Here is a 15,009-nt window from a genome sequence, read left to right as displayed (position 1 = left end):
AATTATATACATTAATATTAAGAGAATCTGAGTATTCTTACAAATTCTTTGGGAAGAAACATAGCTGGAAAATATATCTTTACAGTAAAGTAAGCAAACTGTACCATGCAAAGTAAGAGGTACATGGTACAAGTAATGTAAAAGAAGGTGATATTGTTACATATTTACTAAAGCTGCAATACATAATTATATAAATTATGTTGCTCTGTTTTATCCATAATTATTGTAGTACATTGAAAGAATAGGACAAAGCTTATTGTTTACCCTCTAGCAGGTTTACAGAGGAAGTAAATTGAACAGTAGGTCACTCATATTTCATACAGCAGGTGATGTATTTCAACTGTAATCCTTAGTTTGGTAGCACAACTCTTTACCACTAAGACAAAAGAGATTCTTATTTAATACAATACATAGAGTATCCAAATCTAGAAATTCTTTATATGCTTACTTGATCGAAATAAAATACATTATAATGTAAGATTGAATGTCATTGTTTTTAAAGGATTTCGAATATAGAACCTGTGAGTTCTAATACTATTTTCTATATTGATAGTTTGATTTAAAAAAAAAATAATCTGTGGACTCATGCAAGTGATATCTTACATGATGTCACATCACCTGTGACTCATAGCGACCCTATGTACAACAGTCCTAAACTCTGTCCTATCTTGTGCCAATCTCACTGTCCCAGACACCCCTACCCCCTTTACCACAGTCACTGAATCAATCCATCTCATAGATGAAGCTTCAGAAACCTTGCCTCTAAGGAACAGCCCGGCTTCACCCTCCCCAGGACAAACTTGTTCATTTTCTTAGCAGTCCATAGTATATTCAATATACTTCACCAACACCACAGCTCAAAGGCATCAATTCTCCTTCTATCATCCCTAGTAATTGTACAGCTCTCTGATACATAGCAAGTGATTGCGAAGACCATGGCATGTATCAGGCGCATCTTAGTCTCCAGACGGACATCGTTGCACTTCAGTACTTTAGAGAGGTCTCTAACCACAGATTTTCCCATCACAATACGTCTTTTAATTTCCTGGCTACTGGTGCCAAGAGTGTTGACCTTGGAGCCAAGCGAACTGAAGCTGTGAACAATCTCAATCTCTTCACCATCCATTGTGGTGCTGCCAATTTGGCCCAGTGGTGGGAATCTTTGTTTTCTTGATATTGAGCCTCAAATCATACTGAAGACTGGAGTCCCTGACCTTCCACAGCAAGTGCTTCAGGTCCTCCTCAGTTTCAGCAAGCTGGGCTATGTCATCTGCATAACGCAGATTGTTGATGATTCTTCCTCCAATCCTGATGCCACATTTATCTTCATAGAGCCAAGCCTCCTCGATAAACTTTTCTGCAAAAGGATTGAAAAAATATGGAGACAGGATATATCCCTGGCGTACACCCTTCCCAATTTTAAGCCATGCAGTGTTTCCCTGCTCTTTTCTGATGACTGCCTCCTGGTCCAAGTATAAGTTTATGTATGTATTATTACTGTTATTAAAGGTTTCAAAGGGCAGCTTGAGAATACAAAGCAAAGCATTATGACATTATGTGGAAAAAGTTGAAGAATAAAATGGAAAGAACTTGCTCAGAAATTCTAAAGTTTATTTGGACAATGAGATGGCATATATAAACCAAAGAAAAGACACTTTTTTATATTTATTGAAATGGCTAAAATGAAAAGTATAGTGTTGATGATGTTAAGTGCTAAAAAGAATGTAGAAATACCTGATTGTTAATAAATTGTTAGTGAAACACAAAATGGAACATAAAGTTCTTCAATAAATAAAGATGGAAAATTATCTTTCCTTTTTAAGTTAAAAATTCACCTACTTAATCAGGCTCATCAGAAATTGTATTTCCTCTAAGTCCATTTCTTATAGTAACTAAACTTTATTTTCAATTAGGTTCTCAAAAGAGAAAACCTAAACTCAAATATTCATAGTGGAAATCTTCATAGGCTCAAAAGTAGAAAAAACATAAATATTCCATAGTAAGTAAATGGATAAAAAACAGACAAACAACACCCTGTTAGAAACCATAGTAAATCACTACTTTAGACCAATTTTATGCAATATTTATCTGTATGTGACTGAGATACTCAGTAAAATACTATCTAGAATTTACCAAGTTATAGAATATTTTACAAAATCATTACTCCTTAATGCTGTACGTTATTACATTGTATACATATACCACAATTTCTCAATCCATTTGTTTGCTGGTGGACGTTTGGGCTGATTCCAGTTTTTGCTATTGTGAATAATTTTGCTGTGAATATAGCTGTACAGTAATTATATGCAAACCAATAAAACATTTTTATAGAAGAAACAACTTTAAAAATATCTCAATGCATCAACTGTTCATCTAAGTGAAAAAATAGACTTTATAAGTGATATGCTTTATAACTCTATTGATATCATATTCTAGAAAAACAAAAACATAAAGAAACAGCATAATAGAATACTTTGATGTGATAGAACTTTTCTATATACCAACTGAGAATGCACTTGTGATACTAAGCATATGTGTAAAAATATAAAAAAATATGTCAGGAAAGTAAATTCTACTGCATATTTTTTTAATTAAAATAGTGGTCACTAGCTAATTGATAATTAATTTTTGTTATTGTTGTTCTTGCTATGTGTCACTGGGGCAATTCTACTCATAGCAATCTCATGAACAAAATATCTGAGCCCTGCTCAATCCTGTGCCATCCTTACACTTCTGACACACAAAAGCCCATTGCAGCAGTCATCACATCAGTCTACCTGGCTGAGGATCTTCCTCTCCTTTGCCCTTCCCAAGACCATGTCCCTCGTTAAGGAATAGCCCCTTCTAGAAATAAGCTCACAGTATATGATGCAAAGCCTCATCATTCTTGCCTCCAAAGAGCACACTGGCTTTACCCTCTACAGCACATACCTGTCTGTTCTCTTGGCCAACCATGTGATATTCAGTGCTCTTCTCCAACACCACAGCTCAAAGGCAGAAATTTTTCATCTGCTGTCCTCATTTATTACGCAACTTTAAGACACATAACAAGTGATCAGAAAGATACATCTTAGTCCTCAAACTGACATCACTACTCCTCAATAATTTGGAGAGGTCCCTAACTGTGCAATGTACCTCCGTATTTCCTGACTGCTGGCACCAAGGATGCTAATTGTGGATCCAAGCAAAATGAAGCCGTTGACAGTTTCAATCTCCTATTCATCCATCATGATGCTGCCTATCTGTTCCGTGGTAAGAATCTTTGTATTCTTGATATCAAGATGCAATCCATACCAAAGGCTGCATTACCAGATTTTCTGCAACAAGTACCTCAAGTCCTCCTCACTTTTAGCAAGTGAGTTTATGTCATCTGCATAAAATGGGTTATTGATGAGTTTCCCTGCAATATTGATGCCACATGTCTCTTCATAGAATTCAACTTCTACTGTAATTTGCTCATCATACAGATTAAATAGGTGTGGAGAGAGAATACAGTTCTGACACACTCCCTTCTCAGTTTTAAGCCATGCAGTGTTCCCCTGCTCTCATGGAACAATAGCTTCTTGGTCTAGTTATAGGTTCCACACAAGTACAATCACTGTTCTGTGATTCCAATTCTTCTCAATGTCAACCACAACTTGTTATGATCCACATAATCCAATGTCTCTGTTTAGTCAGTAAAGCACAAATAGACATTCTTCTTGTATTCCTTATTCTCAGCCAGGAACCATCTGATATCAGCATTAATGTCTCTGGTGCCAAAGACTCTTCTAAATCCTGTTTGAACTTCTGGCAATTCCCTATCTATATACTGTTCTAACCATTTTGAATGGTCTTCAGCAGAATTTTGCTTAAATGTAATATTAATGATATTGTTTGATAGTTTCTACATTCAGTTGGATCAACTTTCTTGAGAATGGGAACAAATACTGACCTCTTCTTATCTGTTGTCCAGACAGCTGTCCTCCAAATTTCCTGGCATTGACTAGCAAGCACATCTAAGGCTGCATCTGTTAACTGAAAGAAGTCAGTTGATATCCTATCAATTCTTGGGGCCTTATTTTTTGTCAATGCCTTCAATGCAGCTTCTACTTCCTCCACTATTACTATTGGCTCCTGTTCATATGTTACTCCTTGGAGCTATAATATCACCACTTGACCAGTGCAGAAGAGGAAGATCCTAGATTAGATGGGTCAATGCAATGACTATGGCAATGGGTCTAATGTGCCAGAGGTGATAAAGTTTCTCAAGATTGGCGAAATATAGAGCCATTGTTCATAGGATTACTAAGAGTTGTATTTGACTCGACTTGACAGCACATGAAGAGTTAAAGGAAATTTTGAAATAGCTTTTCTAGCCATTGCTTGACTTTGCCATGTGGATGGACAAGAATATGTAAATAAGGTATGTTAATTCATCTACAAGGGGATTAGCTAACCTCATCAATCCAGAAGGGGATTGGCTAATCCAGCCATTAAATTGAGAGGATCCCAAAGCGGAAGGATACTCTTTCCCACCAGGAAAAGAGCAGGCAACATGGCCTAGGGATGAACAGCCATAGCAGCCACTGCAGAGAGCCAGAGACATTCCATGAGAAGGAGATCCGGAGACTTAACATGAGATGGAACATAGGGTCTGCTGCATCATTGGAACAAGAGCTAAGAGTATTTGCCCAAGTTTGTTGGACAAAGAGGGATGAGGGGTAAATGCATAACTCATAGAACTGGAAAATTTTTAACACTAACCTAAAACTATGAGGTCCAAGGCTGAGGTGCTTGTAAGCACAGAGCACATTTCTGAAGACATTGTGACTGTATTCTGCTACTAACATGTATTATAACTTTTTTACTTCCCCAATATGGTTCTGTGTTTTCTGTGAGTGACCACACTGGATTTGGGGCCAGTAAAGCACTAAAATTGGTGTCAAATGAGTAGAAAGAGGAGAGGGATCATGGAGCCATGCCTGACCTCAAAGGAATTGGTTTTGTGTTATTGATGCTGTTGACAGAGACAATTCCCCTTTGTGAAGTTAGTAAAGGTCAGAAATGACCGTCTTCATGTGGCCCTTTCTCTTCTTACAGCACATAACAATAACAATCATAACAATACCTAGGTCAAGGACTACAGCCTTCAGTATGAGTTGTATCTCAATATCAGGAAAACAAAAAATCTTCACCATAGTAGGTCACTAGGAAGTATCATGAGGTATATATATAGAAAAGATAGAAGTTGTTAACTATTTAATCTTTCCTAGATCCATAATGAACCATAGAGAGTTTAAAGAGTAATGGTGTCTATCTGAAGCCTAAGATGCATCTTATCTAAGCCATTTTCTTCTCAATGGCTTGCTATGCATCTAATAGATTGACAATGACTAAAGATGAGAGAAGTATTGATTCCTTTGAGCTATGGTGCTAGAGAAGATAATTGAACATACCATGGACTACCAAGAGAACACACAGCTCTGTCCTGGGGAGGGTAATCAGATTATTCTTTGAAAGCAAAGATTTTGCCACTCTGTCTCTCACATTTTGGGTATATTATTGAGATGAAATCAGTCCTTAGGGAAAGATACCATACAGTACAAGAAGGAAAGATCTTGAATTAGATGGAATGAAACAGTCACCATGGCAATGGGGTCATGTGTGTTGGAGATGATGAAGTTAGCTCAGGATAAGGCAGGGTTCAGAGCTGTTGTTCAAATGGTCATTATGAGTTTCAGTCAACACAAAGGCACATAACAACAATAACATCAATACTAATGAATGTCACTACTAATTATTAAATATAATTCACTGCTGCACATCTGTTTGTTACACACTAAAAACCCTATTATTCCAATGTAGCTAATGCTCTGATTCTCTGTAAGAAAATGTCAACTAAGAAAAATTCTTAGTTTTTATTTAATGTGGTTGCAACCTAAGAATTCATTTCTTGCTCTATTGTGTTCTAAATTCATTCTGTCAACTTAAATGATCCCTTAGAAAATGAAATTATTTGTCACCCAAATTGCAGAAAATACTTTGAAAACTCATAGTAATGGATGAGACAGCACATAATAGAAGTCTTCTCTGTTAATAGTGACCAAATCAATAAAAAGATGAGGTCACCTCAGTCAATAATAATAGCTGATTCAGGAAGACAGCTACTTAACACTATAGATAGAATTCAGAAAATTGTGTCATGACTTTATTGAGAGCTAAGGCATTTTAAAAAAATTTATTCACACCTTTAAATGAGAAAAGTGAACTTCATAACCTAGAATTTGAAACATTTATATGAGGGGAAATTGTACTGTGAAAATTCTTAACAACAAAACTCAAACTTGAATGAAACCTAAAACAGAGTTGTTGTTGTTGTTGTTATGTGCCATTGAGTCACTTGTGACTCATAGCGACCCTATGTACAAGAGGTCTAAATGCTGTTCTATCCTGTGCCAACCTAGCCATCTCAAACACACTTATGCCTACCGCTCCAGTCACAGAATCAATCTATCTCATCAAAGGTCTTCCTCTCCTTCGCCGCCCCTCCACTCTGCCAAACATGATGTCCCTCCCCAAGGACCAGCCCCTTCTTGCAACATGCCCAAAATATGTCAGACGAAGCTTCAGAATCCTTGACTCCAGGGAACACTCTGGCTTCACCCTCTCCAGGACAAACCTGTTTGTTTTCCTAGCAGTCCATGGTATATTCAACACTCGTCTCCAGCACCACAGCTCAAAGGCATCAATCCTCTTTCTATCAACCCTATTCACTGTCCAACTCTCTGATGCATAACACATAATTTCAAAGACTATAGCCCGGATCAGGCACACCTTGGTCTCCAGCCTGACATCGTTGCTCTTCAGTACTCTTGAGAGATAGTAGATTTTAATTACATTTGCTCTAGTTTACTGCGGTTTAATGGTAAGAAGAATAAAATTAGGTTCAAACTAGCATGTCTAATCAAAATGTATACCTAGACAACAATTCAAATTAACTTATTGCTTTATAGGAGATACTTTAGTAATAATCGAATGATTTATTATATTTTATTCCATTTGAATAATTCAATAAATTTACACAAGATTAATAGTTTCAATAATGCTGAATGTTTAATTAAAGTTGTTAAGATATATGTTTGCTTTGATAGCTTGAAAGTCATTTAGAACTTAGGTCACTTTTTTGGGCACTGATATTTTTTCATCAACTTCTGAATTTTGTGTGATACCCTTGTTTCATCAAAATATTGAGGAATAATTTTTAGTAACTCTTCTCTCAATTTTTTATTAGAAATATAGTAATAGGTTTTCAAGTTATTCTTACACATTTTATATAGAAAGATAATAAACATTGTCTAGACTTGTGTACTTATATTATTTTTTATTTAAAAAATATTTGCCTACATGTTTTATCTAAATGAATACTGTTAACCATAAGGAAAATGATAACATATGAATATTAGGAGTATTATTGCCATACAATCACTTGAGTTTATTTCGAAGGAATTTTTAAAATAACCTGTTTATAAAACAGTTAAGTAAATGATTTTATTTCAAAGGAATTTGATAAAATAGCCTATTTATAAAACAGTTAAGTAAATGATCTGTTACATTAATTATTAGAAAACTCTACAACATTTTGCTTTGTTAAAATAAATCGTTTTAAAGTGTCCTAAAAATAAGGATCATTCTCATTGCTTTTGAGTGCAATACTATTGCTTATGATTCATGGTGACTCTGATGTAAAAAACGAAACATCATTTAGTCTTCTACACTCCTCTGAATCCTTTATATTTAAACTTACTGTTGCCGTGACTCTGTCAATAAATCTTGTTGACGGTTTCTGTTTATTTTTTAATTTTTTTACTGTTGTTGTTGTTCTTTTGTTCTTTGGCCAGCCCTCTACATTTTCAAGCATAATGTCCTTTTCCAGAAACCTAAAAATATAATTGGAGTATGGAGACAAAGTCTTAACATCTTACTTGTCAAAGGGTATTCTGGTTACGCTGAGTCAAGATACACTGGTTTTTCTTCTGTCAGCTCAAGATATGTTAAATATTTTTAGAAGCACTTTGATTCTAATGTATTAATTCTTTGAACTTTCTTATTTATTGTACAGTTTTTACATGAATGTGAGTGAGCTATAAGAATCGTCTGGTGAGGTCCATGTGTATAGTCAGCACTTAAATTGTTAGATGTTTTGTTTAATAGTTTTAAGTTGCGAAAACTCTTTAACAAAAATTTCAAATAAACTGTAATGGGAAAAGATGGGGGAAAACCCCACTCCCATAGGAGTGATTGTTTGAAATATATTTTTAATGAGGGAAAGTGTAAGACACTCATATATAATCTAAACCACTATACACATGAATAAGACACAATGTATACAAATAATTATATGCATAGCAGTAAAATATTTTTAAAATTAAAAATAGTTGAACTTTTAACAATTTGTTGTTGATTTTTATTATGATTTTAATGAAAATTTAAAGAAAAGTTAAATTTTCATTTATTAATTATTACACATTTTCTGCCTTCTCCTTTTCTTCACCCTCCTCCAGTTCACTTTTGTAATTTTACATTTATTCATTGTTTCAAAGTTTGTAATAAACACATTGTTGGTCATAAAAAATCTTGTGATCTTGAGTATCCTTTCTGAAACCAAGGTAGTATTTTCAACTACTCATCCACACTTTTATCTTTTGCACTCTAATCAATGTTATTAATGCATCTTGATTGTATGTGTGACCAAATTAAAACAGCATGCATTGGTAAAAATCTTAATTTTCTTCATAATTGACTATGTTGTTTGATGCATTAACAAAATGAGGGCTGCAATGCAAAAGTTGGAAATAGAGAATAAGGATCAGCAGTTAGAAAACACTGACTTGGTGATAGAAATGAAGATGGAGATAGAAATAATTTTGTACAATCAATGACTTATTGCAAGTACATTTTATAAGAAACATAAACGCAGGTCATATACCTGAATTTCACCTGATGGCATGAATAAGAATCAAATTGATTACATCTGTGGAAAGAATTGCTAGAGAAGATCAATATCAGCTGTGAAAACTAGGCCAGGTGCTGATTGTGGAACAGACCAACAACAACTCATATGTAAGTTCAGTCTGGAACTGAGGAAAATTAAATACACAGGAACCAAAATTTGAAATTGAGTCTATACCATATGAATTTCAAAACTATCTCAGTAACAGGTGAGGCCTTGGACATTAATGAGAAAATACGGGATGAGCTGTGGGAAGATATCAAGAATATCATCCAAGAAGAATTAAAAAGGTCATTACAAAGACAGGAAAAAGAAAAGACCAAGATGGATGTCAGAAGAAGCTCTAAATATTGCACTGGAGTGCTAAGAAGCCAAAGCAAAGGGAAGAAATCAAAATATTAATGAGTTGAACAAAAGATTCCAGAGGGTAGTACAGGAAGACAAAGTATTACAATGAAATGTTCAAGGAGCTGGAGTCAGAAAATTAAAAGGGCCAAATTCGCTCCCTATTTCTTAAGCTGAAGGAATGGAAGAACAAATTCAAACCTCGAGTTGCAATATTAAGGATGATCCAGGAAGCATTAAAAGATGACAGAAAGGGTATACAGAGTCATTGTACCAAAAGGAATTGGTGGACACAGGAGAATTTCATGAAACAACGTATAAGCAAGAGCCTGTGGTGATAAAGGAAGAAGTTCTAGATGCTCTGAAAGAACTGGCAAAAAACAAGACCCCAGGAATTGATGACATAATGATTGACATATTTGAACTAACAGACGCTGCCTTGGATGTGTTCACCAAGTTGTACCAAGTAATCTGGAGGACAATCACCTGGTCAACTGAGTGGAAAAGATCTTTATTTGTTCCCATTCCAAAGAAAAGTGATCTGATAGAGTGTGGAAATTATTTAACTGTTTCATTGATATTGCATGCAATCATAATTCTGCTGAAGATTATCCAAGAATGACTGGAACAGCACATTAACAGAGAACTGCCTTAACTGCAGGCTGGATTGAGAAGAGGTTGTGGCACTAGGGAAGTTGTAGTTAATGTCAGATGGATTTTGGCTGAAAGCAGAGATTCCCAGAAGAATGTCTAACTGTTTCATTGACTATGCAAAGGCATTTGACGTGGGTCACAACAAGCTGTGGCTGACTCTGAGAAGAATGGGAATTTCAGAACACTTGATTATGCTTCTGCGAAACCTCTACTTGGACCAGGAGGCAGTCATCAGAATAGGGCAAGGGAACACTGCATGTTTGAAAATTGGGAAGAATGTGCTTCAAGGAAGTGTCCTATCTCCCTATCTTTTCTATCTATATGTGGAGCAGATTATCCGAAAGGCTGGGCTCTATGAGGAGAAGTGTGGCATCAGGATCGGAGGTAGACTCATCAACAATCTGTGTTATACTGATGATACAACCCTGCTTGCTGAAACTGAGGAGGACCTGAAGCGCTCGCTGTATAAGATCAAGGACTCAAGGACTGCAGCCTTCAATATTGATTGAAGCTCAACATCAAGAAAACAAAGTTTCTCACCACTGGACCGATTGGCAGCAATAAGATAGGTGGGGAAGAGACTGAGATTTTTAACAGCTTCATTTTGCTTGGCTCTACAATCAACACTCTTGGTACCAGCAGCCAAGAAGTTGAAAGACAAATTGCCTCGGGAAAGTGTGCTGTCAGAGACCTCTCCTCATACTAAGGAGCAACATTATATATATAACCTCTTTTCATGAAAAAGAACTCAGATTAGAGAATAAAATAATAACAACCACCAACCTCCCCTAAAAAAAAAAAAAAGAAAGAAAGAAAAAATAAAACCACAAACCAAAATATCAAAAAATTGCCTTAGTCAGTTTTAAGTCATGATGATCCGTATGTATTAGAACAGAACTGTGCTCTGTAGGTTGGATGTATGTCACCAGGCTTTTCTGGCAGAGTCCTTCTGAGCAGCTGTTAGCAGTCAATCTTAAAATTCATGAAAAATTTCTTACCATCACCAGCTAGGCACTATAGAAAGTAAGACATCACCATTCTATGATTGTAGAGAAATTCTGTCCTAGTCTCATTCTGGGAATTCCTTCAGACATATAGGAAATTTTAGGGCCTTGTTAACAGGACAAAATGCAGGGGTTTCTAAAAGCTCATGAATTTGGTATTTGCAAATTTTCGGTTGCCTGAGATCTTGTTTTCTTGCACAATAAATTGTTAATCTTCAACAATGTCTTTGTTATTGTTGCTGCTGTGCACCACTGAGGGAGAACTCACCCATAGCTGATCCTCCAGTATATTTTCAGAGGCAATAAATCACATGGGAGGAGAGTGTCCACTTGTCTTCTGATTAGTAACTAGTAGATTTTTACTGTATATCTTTGCACTGGAAGTGAAATTACTACCTCTAAGCCACCAGAATGCATAAAATCAAATTTGACTCACAATGCCACTATCTATGTATAACAAAACAAAAGCCTGCTTTATTTTGCTTTAAAATACACAGAATAAATGAGACTCTTAGGTGAAAGGCAACAGAATTATTATTAATTATTATTATTATTATTATTATTATTATTATTCAGACTACTGTAGATATTCTGATTTAATTTGTTTCCATTTTTGTCCTATGACCAAAGTGATACAAAGGACTCTGGATGGAATGGTTTGTTCACCTGAAAAAAATTGAGTGGAGGAGATGTTTCTGGTGGCCTAGAGTTAAGAAACGGTGCTGCAATTCCAAAAGCTCATTGTTCAAAGCCCCCAGTTTCACTGTGGGAGAAGGATGGTGATCTCCAGTGATTTATTGCCTCTACAAATTTGCTAGAGGGTCAGTGGTAAACAACAACAACAGTCCTATGGGAGGGCTGCTGACAAACGTACCCAACATTTTCTGAGGGTAAACTATCATCCTTGTCAATAGACAAATCTTTTACCTTAATCCGAGAATGATACAAAATTTTGACAAAATATCTCGATATTTCTTATATTCAGTCATCCTTGAAAAGATAGTATTTTATAAAACATGTCATAAGTTTTCTGCTCTAGTTAACAAATAATTGAGGTTAAAGGATAAAGTATCTTTCTGTTTTGTGCTTTGTGTTGTTTTGTCATGTGCATTATAAGAAAAACTATAGTAAATTTTTAAACCAAGTATTCTGTCTTTTATTTAAATATAAAAACTGGAAAAACTGCACCATTGTTTTCTGTTAGCTGTATTTTGTAGTATTATGACATTGTTAAGAAAAATAATGTTTATTTATTGTAGCAGAAACTACAGAAATAATTCCACAGGGTCTATATTTAGTTGTATTGACTATATTGCACCTTTTGTGCAATGATTTTTATTTAACTTTCTGACTTGTTTCTCCACTATTAATGCAACTCAACTGTTTCAAAGACACTGACTTAATATCTTTAGTTTCTTTTGTCCATTTGATCATATATTTCTTACAAAAGTGTTATGCTGAAGGTAATCATATTTTACTAGTTTAACCACTGATGGGGTATAAAACAAATGTAGTGGATATTACTGTTATTATTAAAATGCAACTTCAGAGAGTTTTGCATTGTATAAGACTAACCGAAGGGAATAGTTGTTATTGTGAGGTGTTGTCGACTCAAGTATGACTCATAGTGACCCAGTGAACAACAGATCTGAACACTGTCCTATCCTGGGTCATTCTCATCTTCTTACATATATTGAGTTCATTGCTGCAATCATCGTGCCAGTTAGTATTCTCTGTAATTTTCCTCTTTCAATGACACTCATTTTTCCAAGTATGATATCCCTTTCTAAGAAATAAACTTTCCTAGTAACACATCCAAAATATGAGAGGCATGGCTTCACCATCCTTGCTTCCAAGGAGCACTCTGATTGCATCATTTCCAAGACATATCTGTTTATTCTTTTGGTAGTCTGTAAGATATTCACCATAGATCAAAGGCATCAATTCTTCTTCTGTCATCGTTATACCTTGCCCAGTTCTCAGATGCTTAGCACATGATTAAAAAGACCATGGCCTGAATCAGACACTCCTTGGTCTTCAAACTGACATCATTACTCTTTAGTATTATGGAGAGGTCCCAGACTGCTAGTACTAAGGGTCTTGCTTGACAGTTTCAATCCTTTCTCCATTTTTCATGATGCTGCCTACTGACCCAGTGGTAAGAACCTTTGTTTTCTTAATGTACAGATGTAATCGATATTGAAGTCTGTCATCTTTGACCTTCTACAACAAACATTTCTGGTTTGTCTCTCTTTCAGCAAGCAAGGTTGCACTATCTGTATAACTCAGACGATTCTTCTTTTGATGCTAATGGCACATATTTCTTTACAGAGTCAAGCTTCAAGAAAAAAGAGAGAGTTAATAGCTATGGAGAAATGATACAATGCTGATTCATGTTTTTTCCTGAGGCAGTTCTCCTTTGCTTCATTTGGACAAAAGCTTCTTGGTCTAGGTATATGTTTCATATGAGCACAATGAAGGGAGTGAGGTATTCTGGGATTCTGATTCCTCTCAATGTTAGCCATAGTTAGTTGTGATCCACACAGTCAAACACCTTTGCAAAGTCAATATAATACAAATAGACTTTGTTTTTTTTCTGCTTTCAGTCAAGAACCATCTGACATCAACAATATGATATCCCAATGCCACAGGCTCTTTTAAGCCCAGCTTGAAAGTTCATAGTTTCCTATCAATGGCAGTTGTAGCCATTTTTGGATGACCTTCAACAATATTTTGCTTGCATATGGTATTAGTGGTTGTTGTTATTGTTAGGTGCCTTCAAATATAGTATGACTCGTAGAGATCCTGTAAACAATGAATCGGAACCTTGTGCTATCCTGTGCTAACCTCTCAATCTTTAACTCACTTGAGCCCATTCATTGCTCGTTGTGTAAATTCACCTGATTGAGGGTCTTCCTCTCCTTTACTATTCCTCCACCTTTACAAGTGTGATTTCCATCTCCAGGGAGTAATCTCTCCTAGCAACATGTTTAAAACATGTGAGTTGAAGCCTCATCATCCTTGCTTTCAAGGACCAATCTGGCTTCACACTCTCCAAAACATATCTGTTTGTTTTCTTGGCAGTATTTGGGATATTTAATATTCTCTTCAAATACAATTCAAATGTATCCTTTTTTTTCTTCTATCATTTTTATTCATTGTCCAGTATCAAGATGCATAACAAATAATTAAAAGATCATGGTCTGAAACAGGTGCACCTTAGTCTTCAAACTAACATCATTGCTCTTCAGTAATTTGGAAAAGTTACTTAATGACTTCACACTTTCCCAGTATAATGCATTTCCTTACCTCCTGAATGCTAGTGCTAAGTATATTTATTGTGGTCCAAGTAATATGCAACTGCTGATAATTTTAAACTTTTCTCCACCTATCGTGATGTTGCTTGTTGGCCCAGTGATGAGAATGTTTGTTTTATTAATAGTGAGATGTAATCCATGTTGAAGGCTTCAGCATTTGATCTTCTGTGGCAAGGATTTCAAGTACTCTTCACTTTCAAAAAGCAAGGTAGGGTCATCTGCACAGTGAAGGTTCTTTATAATTTTTCTTATAAAACTGATGCCACATTCCTCTTTATAGAGTTGAGCTTCTTGAATAATTTGTTCATTATACAGATTGAATGTTGTTGTTGTGTGCCATAGAGTAAGAACTGATGCATAACTCACCCTCCAGAAGATTTTCAGAAACAATTACATGGGAGGAGATTGTCCATCCTTCTCTCTCAGAGCAGCTGACATTCTTGAACAACAGTGTGCCTTTGGAATTAAAGCTCAACTTCTTGCCACTAGGCCACCAGTCAGAAAATCAAAAGGCCTGAACTTTCTCAGTGTTTCTTGGGCTGAAGAAACTGAAGAACAAAATCAAAGCTTGAGTAACAATACTTATGGGTGCTTTGAGCAAAATATTGAATAATCAAGTAAGCATTAAAAGAAAATGGAAAGAGTATCAACAGTCACTGTACCAAAAGTAATTGGTGTACACAGAAAAAATTCATGA

The sequence above is a fragment of the Elephantulus edwardii genome, unplaced genomic scaffold, assembly GCF_000299155.1.
Source record: "Elephantulus edwardii isolate Elephantulus edwardi_28Jun2011 unplaced genomic scaffold, EleEdw1.0 scaffold00123, whole genome shotgun sequence".
Lineage (NCBI taxonomy): Eukaryota > Metazoa > Chordata > Mammalia > Macroscelidea > Macroscelididae > Elephantulus > Elephantulus edwardii.
This window is presented reverse-complemented; position numbering follows the sequence as displayed.